The 12895-nt window shown below is 45.9% G+C and overlaps 1 non-coding gene and 1 pseudogene across 1 annotated transcript; both read left to right on the top strand.

Moving 5' to 3' along the window:
• Nucleotides 1–4673: 4673 nt before the first annotated feature.
• On the top strand, nt 4674–6333 carry LOC114505580 (annotated as a pseudogene).
• Nucleotides 6334–9347: 3014 nt separating this feature from the next.
• On the top strand, nt 9348–9481 carry LOC114505853. Its single transcript, XR_003685315.1, has one exon. It is a non-coding gene; the product is annotated as a small nucleolar RNA SNORA8 (small nucleolar RNA).
• The last annotated feature ends 3414 nt before the right edge of the window (nt 9482–12895 follow it).

Genomic DNA, 12895 nt, shown 5'->3' with positions numbered 1-12895 from the left:
AATGCCTGCCAGGACAAACAGATGCCCGGCTAAGATTGGGGTCTGGGGTCAGCCTGTCCCGCATAACAGGATGCAGCTTTAACCCAAGGCTGATAAGATGTATCAAGAACAATGGTCAGCAGAAAGGGTACCCCGCAACCAGCTCTAGCCAATCAGACTCTGACACCCCAACCAGTTACCCCTTGGAGGTTGTTGTGCTTAAAAACCCTGCCCTAAGAATAACTGAGCAAGTCTTAACCTCCCTTGGTTGGCTCCCCAACCTCCCTAGGTTGGCTCCACTTTCCCTCTTATTCCCGGCTAATAAACCCTGCTCCTGCTAACAAATCTTGCTCCTTGGCTCACTGTGTCCATCTGGTTTCTTGAGTGACTCTGACCTAACAGACATGAGTTTAGGATTCCCACCACAAGTTTCTGCTCTGGTTTTTCCAGGGCCACCTTTGAAAATAACCACTTAGAGTTGAGCCTGGGAAAAGTTAGTGACCTTTGCCCCAATCCCCTTGTAAGTAATAGGTGTTTACTACCCTGCTATCTCCTGCTCACACGTGACCTGGGATGGGGGAGTAGTAGTGGGCATTTTCTGGGATCTGTAAGTAATGAATATTGTGACTTGACTTCCTTTGTGTGAATGTATTGTGCCTTTCATCAAAATTACCCAGGGTTTTTCATTCCCCTGAAGTGGGAGCTCAGATGCTGAGGGAGCTACCTGCTGCCCTGGTGTGGATGGCTTGTGTCCCCTCATTCAGCAGGTCTTAATTGGCATATTTTTATTCTCATACGCCAGCCATGTACCACCCCCCCACACACACACAACACAGGGGATCATGACAAAAATGGCTGGTCAGAATAGTCAGGGACTGAAATCATGACTTGTGAAGGATAATTAAAGGAATTAGAAAAAAGCATACTAACTTATAGTAGGCTAGGTTATATTTTAACAATTGACTTCCACATTTTGGTCACTTCGAAGTGACTCAAGCCACCTTGCTCCTACTACAGGTTCTCACAACTTGCCTGGAGCTCTGCTGCATATGTCACCTTCACTCTGGCACCCAGACTGATGAGCAGCTTCAATCTGGAACTCAGCTTGTTTCATGGTAGAGAGAAAATAGATCATTTAAACGGCCTCTCAAAGCTTCCACCCATAGTGTTAAATGTCGATTATAGCTCAAGAAAGACAGACAAAGGATTGTTTCACTTCTTAAAGGAAAATAAGCTTTGACAGTCTATGTAATACTGCTTACTTTTTTTAAAGGAGGGCTTCAACTCTTGGGTGGAGCTGGAGCCCAGAGACTCTTCTTCCCTCTAGCTCACCTGCCTGGCCAATTCATGACCAGCTTCTCTGGGCGAAGCTGGAGGATTTAGATTAGAGATCCTAAACAATGCCTTTCCTTTGCAAATCACCCTAAAAGCACTCAATCAAGCTGTATATTAGGACAAACCAAGCTGAATATTAGGGCAAACAATGGCCCTTACCTTGCCTTGGATGTTCTTGGTGGAAGCCATCCGCCAGTGGATGACTTCGGATAGAACATAGGTCATAAAAGTCAATGAGTATTTGAGTGTTTCTAATATGCTGGGCTCCATGCTGGCAGAAGGATTTTGGCAAAGTCCTGTTTTGACTTTGGAACCATACAAATGTTTTACATAACCATAAAACAAAACATAATAAAAATGGAGACAAAATGAGGCAAATGAATTTAACCATGTACCAAGTTCTTGACCTAACCCCACAGAGAATGACCCAGGGTTATTGAATAACACTGCCAAAAAAAAAAAAAGCCTTACATTGTTTTCAGTTATCAGTGTCATTGTTATTTGAGACTGTGGGTAAAGCGAATGTGTAATTGTTAATGACAGTAGGAACCAACATTTTCAGCATAAAAGAGACACAAATATAAAATCAAAGGAAGTAAAATCCCAGTAGTCCTGATTTTGAATCAGAAATAGCAGTATAAAATCATGACTACTTTCCCCTTAAAAAATATACACCTGAGTTCTTGTCACTGGAAAGACCTAGAAGCAAAGAGCTACCTGATTGTAATTATTCCAAAATCTGGTAAAGGGAAAGAGTCGAGCATTTATCTTGCCTCTCCCATATAAACTGAATTTCAAGGTAAATAAATAATTGATGAGAGAAAAAACTTTACAGAACACCTTCTGCTAATAAATTAAAAACAGACCAAGAAATTTAATACCCCCACCTTTGCAACTGCCAAGGAGATCATGGATCTAGCTGTTGAAGAACTTGACAATGTTGGATCAAATTGAGAAAACCCTGATCAACCAGCGACCCCGCCCTCCTGCCCCAAATTACCACCTTCAGAATGTCTTTGCCTCCAGTCACAGGGGAACTCCATCAAGTCTCTGGGCTTCCTGCAGCTTAAGGATTGCAATCTATAAAGTGAAAAATGGGGAATACCTTACAGGAGAGATGACCTAGCATCTTCAATAAACAATGGCAAGATTTTTTTTTAAAGGAAGACACGGGACCTCTCCTATGTTGAGAGAACTAAGAGACCTGTGGATCCTGGCTGTGAAACTGTAACAAAAAAACCCTGTTTTTTTTCTTAAAGACATTTATCAGATAATTTGGGCAATTTAAACACTGACTGGATATTTGGTGATATTAAAGAATTGTTCCTGTGTGCAAATGGCATTAAAGTAATTTTAAAGGGTCCTTATCTTTTGCAGATACACACTGAAGTTTTATGGTTGATATGATATGATGTGTGGGAGCAGCTTTAACATAACCTGGTCCCGACGGTGGCCATGCTGGGGCAGTTTTTGGGATGCTACAGAGGTAATAGGACAGGCCACCAGCTGGCAACTGTTCAAGTTGGTGGTTCCCACATAGGGGGTCACGGTACTCTTCTATGTACTCTTGTGGATGTTTGAAAATTTCTCATTACAGAAAGAGCAGTATAAATGCCAGATGTCATTGATTACATATGAAACAATTATCTTTAAGAAAATCCATATTCTACCTTTTCATATTTGCTACAGCACACTGAACCCAAGGAAGGACTTGGTTATGTCAGCCCATTACAAACATCCATGAATAATCATTCATTCATTCATTCATTCATTTCACAATATAAACCAGGCACTGGAGTTATAGGTGTCAGGGACATGACGGCTGTCATGGAGCTTGTGATCTGAGGGATAGATATTAAATGGAGAAGTTATACATATGATCATACATCTAATGAATACATTTCCATTGTAAAGAGTGTTGTGGAGAGCTGAGGGCAGTCAGGAAAGGCCGAAGAAAAGCCTTGCAGACACGATCTGACCACTGAGTGGCACTGACCAATAGTGGGGGTGGCAGGAGGAGGGCATGCCCGGTGCAGTCCCAGGTCGAAGGTGCTTTTGATAAATGGAAACAAGGTTGACGATAGATCATCGTTGTCCTTTTAGACCTCACTGAGGACTTAGACCTTTGTCCTAGAAACAATGAGATGTCAAAAAAAGGATTTTAACATTAGCATTGCATTTTGTAAGTATGGAAGATAAGATGCACCCACTCATGTCAGGACCCCAAGGAAAGTTCATTGAAAGATGTGCCATTGTGTTTTCATGGAAACATGGGTCTCCTGAATCCACAGTGTGGTGTAAGAATAATGGTGAGTGTGAGCATCTCTTTCTATTAGCCAATGTGGGAAAATGGATTCTAAAATCTTCCTTCTTGAAATATGGGTGTGCTCAAGCCGAGAGAATGTGAGCATGAAATGCATGAAATGCTGGGGCCACCGGATCTGTGTTTCAGGCTTAGTGCTGCCTTTGACCTATTCTGCATGTCCCAACAAGAGCAAAAACAAACTTTGTCTTCCAACTGTGGGTTGCATTACCCTGGGCTGGCTTTCATCAGACCACTGATTGCAACACAGAGCTCATCCTTCTACATCTGGCCTTGTTCTCCCACCATGCAGACCATGGCTCGTTAGTCTAGCCTAAAGTTGCTTTCAATCATTTTCTCTGGCTGATCCCCAAACAGAAGCAGCCTTTGGAAACCTAGGAATAAGCTTCGGGAGAGGCAGCATAGCACCTGGACTGTGAAACCAGTCCACTAGGTCTCAAATCCTGGCTCAACTACTGTGTGACCTTGGGCAATTTGCCTAACCTCTCTGTGCATAGGTTTCCTCATCTTTAAAAGGAACATGTAGTAATATTCATCTCATAGGGCTGTTATGAAGCTGATATGGGTTACTATTTGCCAAGTACTTAGAACAATTGCCTGACCCATAGGAGCACTATACCAGAATGGGGTAAATATGCAAACCTTTTGATCTCCTGGTGCCTTGCTGTCATCATGAGCAAAACAACTTTTAGAAACTTCTATCTTCCAGGTGTGCTTTGAGAAGGAATCAGCTGGGTACTCAGCTGATTGAAGGGGTGACTACTAGCTTTATAGTCAAAATTCACTACTGTTGGGGGCACCACCAACCTCTACAAAGTAAAGACACTAAGTAAAGTAAAGCAACTGTGTTGCTGTAATACTTAGACAAAGGATGTGAATTACCCAGGCCGAAGAAAAGCGGACTGTCCTGATGGCAGATGCCAGATGGTGGCGGGAGTGGCTGCTCAGTGGCCTTTGTACTACAGCTTGCAGCTTCTTTGTGTGTCAAGTTCTATGCTCACAAAAATCCGTGAGGCCATGCCAGGTGTCCAACTGCATGGAGGTGGCCGTGTAGCTCTATCTGCTGGAGAAAAGAAAGGAGGAAAGTGGAGACCTGCCTCAGAAACTCCTGTGGGGCAGTGGTGAGCAGCCCAACCTCCCTGCCTGTAGCACCAGCCATGCCACAAAAAGTGTCTCATTCAAAATCTATAGGGAAATGCCAAACAAAAAGAAGCCAGTGGCCTCAAAGGCCATGGACCTCGGCCTGGGTGGCCTTGACCCTGACCATCCCTCCAAGCCACCAAAGGAAACCAAAGCCCCTGTCCCTCCTGGCCCCCTCAGAAACGGAGGTGCCAAGAGCAAGTTTCTACACCAGTGCTCATTTGCGGACAGATACAATTGCCAAGCTGCTGTGCACTGAAGCAGTCCTCGACATTTCCAAAGCCATCCGGCTGGCCTCCAGGGAGGGCGGTGACAGGCCCCTGTCCACCAGCCTGCTCACTTGCCCCCATGTGCCTTCCACTCGGACTGCCACATTTAGTTCTGTGCACAGTGATGGCAGCATAGAGCAGGAGATACGGGCATTTTTGGCACTGAGGGCAGAGTCAAGGAGTTTGCTGGTTAGAATGGACACCTGCCTGCAGTCTGCACAGAGTCCACTGCTGTCACCTGACCCCAGTGGGCAGGTGGGTGGCCCCAAGGCCCTGTCTCTAAAACACTGGACCTGTCATTGAGCCGCAAAAGGAAATGTAGGGGAGGCAGCAACACTGTGTGGTTGTCCACATCCAAGAAAATGAAGCTTTGACAGATGGCGAAGCAGGGTGCCCTGGACACTGACCTCGGCCAGGGAAAAGCCAGCGAGGCCCCTGGAAGGGAGGGTGAAGCCAGGGGGCAGCCTCTCCCCTGCAGGACTGTCAGGCAGGGTAATGAACGCATGGCCCCAGAAGCGAGGGGTAGCGTGTCATCAGGCCACAAAAAGGCAGGAGATGAGGAGTATGTGTGGACAAGAAGGAGAGCTCTGAGGATGAGACCAGCTCACTGGACAGTGACAAGGACTGGACACCAGCATGTTACTATTCATTCGAAGGCTCAAGAAGCAGTGCAGGGACCCCAGAGCTGTGTGCCGGAAGAAGGTCAGGTTCAGCAGCACTGAGATGCAGGCCCTGGGTCAGCAAGGTGGCTTCCTGAGAGGCTGGAAGGAGAGAAGTCTACCCTTGTTGAAAAGCTGCCTGTCAAACTTGAAAAGGGACAGCAGGGAGGACTCTCTGAGGAAACCTTCCAGCATCTTCTGCAGCCAGACAGAGCAAAGACAGACAGCACTGGGCCCTGGGACACACCCCTGGGCCCTCCCGTCACAGCAGACAGCCTGCAAAGGGTATGTGTGCTCCAGCAGGCCCAGCTCTCGGTCTGATGACAGCAGTTCTGTGGACAGTGACCACAGCACTCAGCTTGAGGCCAAGGAATCTGTGAGCAGTTCAATAAATCAAGGAGGGGCTGGTGTGCAGCCTCAGGCTTGGCCCTTCAGCCCAGCATGTGCAGGTGGACGCAGAGGGACACCCCTCGGCGGCACAAGGACAAGGGGCAGACCTGCCTTCTCCCTGCTCAGAGGCCCAGAGGCCCCGCTGGCACCACCCAGGAGCTCCAGTAGGACTGTGTCTGCCAGAGGGGCACCCACGGGCAGGAGAAATCTTTATCTTCACAAAGACCAGAGACCATGAGGGGCCGGGCCTGCCACCGGGGACAGGGCTTTCAGTCAGCTGTCCAAACATGCGGAAGCGAGCACAGGGGCAGGGAGCCCCAGTGGGACCTCGCCCGTGACCTCTTGGAGCGAGAGCACACTGACTCGGAGCCTGGGAGCAGACAGGGAGGGAAGGCCCCTAGGCCGGCTTCACCCCTCTGTGGGGTGACTTTGTTGACCCGAGTTGCCTGCACAGCAAGTAGATGCTGAGCTCAGAAGGCAGGGACTTGCATGGAACAGGGGCCTGGGGAGCGAGAGGGAGAAGGGGCCACAGGGCCAGGCCCAGGATGCACCGCCCTTGCCATGGACCCCAAGAAGAGCCTGGCATTCACAGGCTTCTCCCCACTGCTCTCCACGCAGTTATTCCACATTGGGAGTAGTGTCTCCGGGGGAGCCAAGCCAGCCCGCCTCTCCAGCCCCGGCCTGAGCCTGCCTCTGCAGGGCGCGTCCTTCTCGGCCTTCAGAGAGGCCCCGCCAGCCACAGTCCCATGTTTGGAAGCGCACACTTGCCCATGAAGTAGGAGGAAGGCAACGGCAGTGCTCAGCTTCCCCAGCAGCAGAAACTTGGATTCACACGAGGACATTTTGGACCTGAGGTATAGACGGAGGGTGGATAGAGAGGACGAGGACCAGGAGGCCTGGGGCAGTGACACCGGCAAGCTGAGCGACACCTCTGTGGAAGATGATGGCTTGTGATCAAGGGCAAAGTCCTCAGGCTGTGAACACGAGCCCGGGCGCCAGCATGTCTGTGGGTAGCGCGTGTGTGGGGGTGAACCTGTGCATGTGTAGAGGGGGGCGGGAGCCACTGTGACCTCCCTGTACACTAATGGGAAGTGATGCCCCTCTTTAACATGTGTGTCCTAGTAAACATGAGTTTTATAGTTTTTTTTGTAAATTTCTTAAAGTGCTGTATAAACTATTTTTGGAAAACATAGCCGTTTGATTTTGGAGGGTGTCCCTGACTGCAGTTTCTGTGGCCTCCATAGTGCTCCCTTAGTTCTGCCCTGTGCGACCTGGCATGCGTCACTCAGACACTGATACTCTGGGGTGATTGCTGTGGAAACACCAGGCTGTGCCTGAGGGGGCAGCTGTGACACCCCGAGCTCCTCAGGTCTCTGTCCACAGGCTCCTGGACGTCACTTGCTATAAGGGACCCAAGGGCGAGAGGCCGCAGCATGTCCCCTGAATGCCGTGGTCACAGTTTTCTACCAGAAAAATGTGAAAATGCAAATGCCAGTGAGCACATTGGCCACTCCCAGGTGTGTGTGGGCATCTCCGGTGGGAGTTTGTGCCACTTGCCCCAGTGTCCCCTAGGCCTGTATTGTCTCATGTCCAGTCCTGTTCAGTGATGATATGGTTCTAACAGCGCGATAAACCTCTCTGTATGTGGGGGGAAATCCACAGGCCTTGTCACCTGCCTCCGTGGCTGACCGACAAACCCCGCCAGTCTTCAGAGACCAGGCAGCCTCTGCGGAACTCAACTTGGAACTGATCAAACACAAGGCAGAGCCTGTCACGGGCTTTACCAAATAATAACTAAGATAGGTTTTTCTGTGAAGTATTTTCTCATTGTTTTAAAGCTAGCATCTTCTTTGTTATTATAAAAGACCCATGTTCCATGTAGAAATCCTGGAAACTAAAGATAGATCAAAATTTTTAAAGGAAAATATTCTATAAGCATACAGCCCACGTAAACCTGTTAAGAAGCCAGTATGTCATCTCCCATGGATACCCAGGGTCCGGCGGAAGAAAGGCCTGCCTGGGTGTGGTTGGTGGGGCAATAATGTGGGTGTAATAATTTATGGTTTTAATTTGAACATTTCACCTAAAATGTCATATGGTGTGCTTAGGTGTGATATTCTTATGTTACAGAATTACCTGCTTATAATTTTGTAATAAAAAAGGAGCGTTATTTGTGCCAGACCCTGTTCTTTGGCTTTCCAGGGGTGTCCAACCTTGGCGTCTCTGGGCCACAATGGCAGGAGGAGAGTTGCCTTGGGCCACACATTAAATACATTGCGACACGTAATTACAAAAAAAAATCTCATCATGTTTTCAGTAAATTTACGATTTTGTGTTGGGCTGCGTTCATAGCCCCCCTGGACCACATGTGGCCTGGGCTGCAGGTTGGACACCCCTGCGAGTGAATCCTGGTCATTTCTGGGGAGGGAGAGGCTGCAGACCTTGGAACCTTCAGATGAGCAGGGGGTGGAGGGACATGTGGGGGCAGAAGGGAAAGAATGCCAGCCCTGTGTATCTGCTCACACCTAGAAAACTAAGCAAAGATTGGGGTCACATCTCATACCAGTATTTTTTCGGTCTCACATGCTGCATCTCCTAGCGTTTTGCCTCCATTTGCAGCAGGGTCTCGGCCTGCACTTCCCACCTCCGCCTTCCTGAAAACTGTGCTTCTCCAACATAGCCCGCAGGCCTCACACACAGGGCTGGTTGGTGCCACCCCCACACCCCCATTGTGACCCAGATTCTGGGCGGAGCTGACTCACATTTTCCAGGACCTCCCAGGGGATTCTGTAGCAGTTTGTTTGAGGACCAGATCAATGTCTGCCTTCAATCCTTGGGTAATATTTATCAGTCTCACTTTATGAGACCATGAGACTTTGATCAGTTTCCAAGGTGGCCGGATTTTAAGGAATTTTGCGGTTTTCTAAGGCAACAGAGCACAGAGCAGGACTGCCTCATGGAAAGTGTCCCCGTGAATGGGGGGAGGGAATGGAGCCACCTGTGATTACTCTCCACCGAGCAGAGCAGTGTTGCTCACCTGGCCACACTCCTGCAAAATGAGCTGGCGAGCCTTTACTAAATGGTCCAGTAGCTGGGTAGAGCCATTTCTTCCTCTTGGCAGCTTCAGGACCTCTGCTGTCAAGGCATAGAGTCTTTCAGCAGCCTAAGTCTGCATCGTTTCAGAGAAAAGCACTAGAATCTGGCCAGAGCACTTTTACATTTGGCATTCCTCTTGGACTCATTCCTGGCAATCATTTTGAAAGGAAAACTTCTCCTGAGCTTATTTCTGCAGGGCGTTCAGAGGACAGTGCAATATAAGCTTAGTATCTGACATCGGTTGTCTGGGTTTTGTGTGTGTTCAAGCCGGTATCTTTATTGACACAGTATTTTGAAAAATCCTCCTGAGCTTTCTCAAAACTGAGTAAATCAGAGAAAGAGAAAGGAAGTGCAGGGAAGAAAGGAAGATCACCAGGAAAACAGGAAGAGAGAGAGACAAGAGGGGGACCTCAGTTGCGGGGACTGGCTGGAAGGGGAGAAAGTGATTTCTCTGGAGAGAAGAATATTGAAAGTGGGAGAAGTGAGAGGAATTGGAAGAAGCACAAAAGGGGAACCAAGATTTTCTTTCCCCCAAGAGGATGGTATTTGCCTGATAGACTTAATGGACATACCCCTCACCTGGGGTCCCATCAGCACAATGAGATTCTGTCCCCACTGCAGCCTCCCAGCCAGCCCCAGTGGTGCTGCCTCCCCGTTCCTCTGGAACACTACCAGAGTTGCAAATGGCAGGAGCGATGATCTGTCACTGCTGAGACTGGGTTGTAAAGGAACGGTGGCTTTGTCTGTCTCATCACTGGCTCTGGAAGAAGGCCGCTGCTGCATCCAAGCAGCCCTTCACAGGGGCCAACTTGGTACCCACAGCCAGCAGAGGCTGGAAATGGCTCCTTCAGTCTCAGGCAGGCCTTCAGATGACTACAACCTGGCCCACATCTGCACTGCAATTTCCCAAGAAATTTTGTGTCCATAACACCCATCTCAGCTGCTTCTGGATTCCTGACCCACAGGAACTGTGAGATGATAAAGGTTTGTTGTGTTAGGCCACTAAGTTTCATACTGAAACAAGACAGAGCTGATGCAGTAAGAAAGGCCTGGAAACACAGCTCTCCATTGTAAATGGCTTGCATAAGTTTGCAAAAATGGGTACCAAAAGCAACTTGTAGATTTAATCAAAAGATATTCTGACTTCTTTGGAAAGACTCAGGAGACAAAGATTTCCAAACTCTACAACTGTTCAAAAAGGAAACAATTGTAGAATTATAGGGGGGTGGAAAAAAATGTTATGTGTAAAATTAAAATCTAAGGAATAGATACTTCAGTGGTTTTCAAAGTGCAACCCTAGACAGGAAGCATCAACATACACTGAAAAAAAGTATTAGAAATGGAAAGTCCCAAATTCTACCCCACAAAATTAATTCAGATAAAACATCCATTTCTTATGTTAGATTGCCACCTTGTGGACTGTCCATGTACCTATAGTTATGACTTTTTTATTTCTTGTGTTAGAGTGCCATCTGGTGGATTTTTATGTAACTGCAGAATGTATTCTTTTCTTTTTTAATGTTACAGTGTTACCCAGTGAATTCATCACATAATTGTAGAGATTTTATCCTACTAATGAGTTTAAGTGCCACCAGGTAGGATTTTCATGTAACTGCATACAGACATGCTTTTCTTATTACTGGGTTGGCCAAGAAGTTCGTTTACTTTTTTCTATACAATGGCTCTAATAGTGCTTGTCTTTAACTTCATTGGAAACAATTTTGTTAAATTGTATTGTGACAGCTGTCATATCAGCATGCATTTTTAAAAGCCTTATCAAAATTGGTGAATTTTTGTGCAGCCAATTAAATATTGAAGATGGAAGAAGATACACAACATTTGGGGCATATTATGCTTTATTATTTGAAGAAAGGTAAAAATGCAACTGAAACACACAAAAAATTGCACACTGTGCGGAGAAGATACTGTGACTGATGGAACATTTCGAAAGTGGTTTGCAAAGTTTCTTTGTACTATTGACATTTAGGCTAAATAATTCTTCACTGTGGGACTGTTTTATGCAGATGTTTAGCAGCACCCTTGGCCTGTACCCACTAGAAGTCAATAGTGAGAGACAGCCGACATACTCAAAATATCCAAATCAATAAAGTTATTGGTGAAAATGAAAAATGTGTTTTTAATTTTATGGGAAAAAGTAAACAGGCTTTTTGGCCAACCCAGTACTTTGCTTGGAATGCCACCCATTGGAATTTTCCTGCAATTGCAGATCAGAGAAGTTTTTCCTGTGTCTGAGGTTAGAGTGCCACCTGGTGTACTTGTCACGTAATTCCAAATCAGATACTATGTTACTATGTTTTTCTTGTTACAGGGTCCCTCTCCCCCTCTCCCTCCTCCTCCCCTCCTCCTCCCCTCCCTTTCCCCTCCCCTCCCCTCCCCCTCCCTCCCCCTCCCTCTCGCTCTCCCTCTCTCTCTCTCTCTCAGTATCCACATGCACGAACACACACAGTTGACCCTTGAACAACGAGAGGGTTAAGGGTGCCAATTCCCACACAGCTGAAAATCTAAGTAAAATTTTTCATTCTCCCCAAACTTAACTACTAATAGTCTACTGCTGAGCTGAAGCCTTATCAATGTTGGCTTGATGCAAAATGAAAGCGGAATGCTATTTTTACTTTGCATTTTTTTACATAAAAGAGAATCTTTGGATTTCTATTGGTGAGCAAAAATAGGTACCGATGTAGGTCTTTTGTAAAATTGAAGACACTTAACACAAACTCTCAAAAAATTGGGGAATAACTGTAATAGAAAAAACAGCTGATTTGGAATTGTATTGGGTGGCACTCTAACCTGAAAAATAGGACAAACTTCTCTGATCTTCAATTGCAGGAAAATTCCATTGGGTGGCATTCGATCAGAAAAATAAAAACATCTTTAAGCAATTACATGAAAATTCTACTTGGTGGCAAACTGATTAACGGGGGGAAAAATTCTATGCAATTTCGTGACAAAGACGCTGGGGGGCGACGTAACAACAAAGAAAATAAATAAATAATACGATATGCAATTACACAAATATTCCACATGATGGCACTCTAACACAAGAAATAGGGGAAAACCACATTTGCAACTGCACAAAATTTCCACACGATGGCACTCTAACATAAGAAATGCAAAAGTTGATGCTACAGTTATGCAAAAATGTCATTAGATGGCACTCTAACATAAGGAAAAGATTTGAGCTTTGGGGGATGGGAATTTTTTGGACATTTATTAAAAAAAGTTATTATTACTAAATACGTGGTGATAAATTTATAGGATTTTTTAACTTACTAAAGTGTTAATTAGAATTTAGTACATGTATTTTCAGTGCTTTAGACAGATTTTAATTATATTCTTTCATTTTGATGACTTGTTTGTACTTACCATTAGCAGGTCCTCTAGGGTAGGTACCAATTATCTAACTTTTCTGCTTCCCCAGACTCTACCACAGTAGCTGATGTATAATGAGAATTCAATAAATATTTATTAAATAAGTAAAATAAAGAATGAATAAAAATGTGAGAGTCCAAAGAAGATCAAATAAATGGAGAGAAGGCAACATGAATAAAATAAAAGTCTAGAGTTTGAGCTCTATTCTCATGCCTTCTGTCTCCTGCAACTGGACAAGTAGTGCAAAATGTAAAGAAAAATGTGACTGATATGGAAATAACAATGATTTTCATTTAAATGCCTTCCAAGGTTGA

This window comes from Phyllostomus discolor, chromosome X, assembly GCF_004126475.2.
Source record: "Phyllostomus discolor isolate MPI-MPIP mPhyDis1 chromosome X, mPhyDis1.pri.v3, whole genome shotgun sequence".
NCBI lineage: Eukaryota > Metazoa > Chordata > Mammalia > Chiroptera > Phyllostomidae > Phyllostomus > Phyllostomus discolor.
This window is presented reverse-complemented; position numbering and strand designations above follow the sequence as displayed.